The following is a 556-nucleotide window of genomic DNA, read 5'->3' as shown; positions in this document are numbered from 1 at the left end:
AGTTTAATAGCCATCTGTCCTTCATGACTGAAAAGGAATGTTTTTTTCACCATGGATGAATCCAATTCTGACTTTTCTCTGGCTTCAAATGTTTGCCAAGAAGCTGACATATCTTTTGCAAAATTTAACTTGTATCCTGGAGGGTAGGGATAAAAGTGTATTAAAATCTAGTGCTTATAAAAAATTGTTGAAGTATATAGGTGCTTCTATGCAAATAAGGTTCCAATGCTTCTTGCCTTCATGTTCCTTGCCAGTCTCAAAACCTCACAACAAAACCCTAGTGTTCACAGATAAAACTGATGTGGTAAAGTACCTAGTTCATAAGTCTGTTTTTTTTTGTCATAAGATTTTTATTTCTGAATGTACATATGAGTTTCTGACTATGAATCCTTTTTTAAACATTTTTTATTGTTTTAATTTTAATTTTTTTAACATTTTTAATTAAAAAAAATTATTAGATATTCTTTTTATTTACATTTCAAATGATATCTCCTCCCCTGGTTTCCCCTCCAAAAAAGAGAAAGAAACAAGAAACAAACAAACAAAAAAAAAACCT

Source organism: Mastomys coucha, chromosome X, assembly GCF_008632895.1.
Source record: "Mastomys coucha isolate ucsf_1 chromosome X, UCSF_Mcou_1, whole genome shotgun sequence".
NCBI lineage: Eukaryota > Metazoa > Chordata > Mammalia > Rodentia > Muridae > Mastomys > Mastomys coucha.
This window is presented reverse-complemented; position numbering follows the sequence as displayed.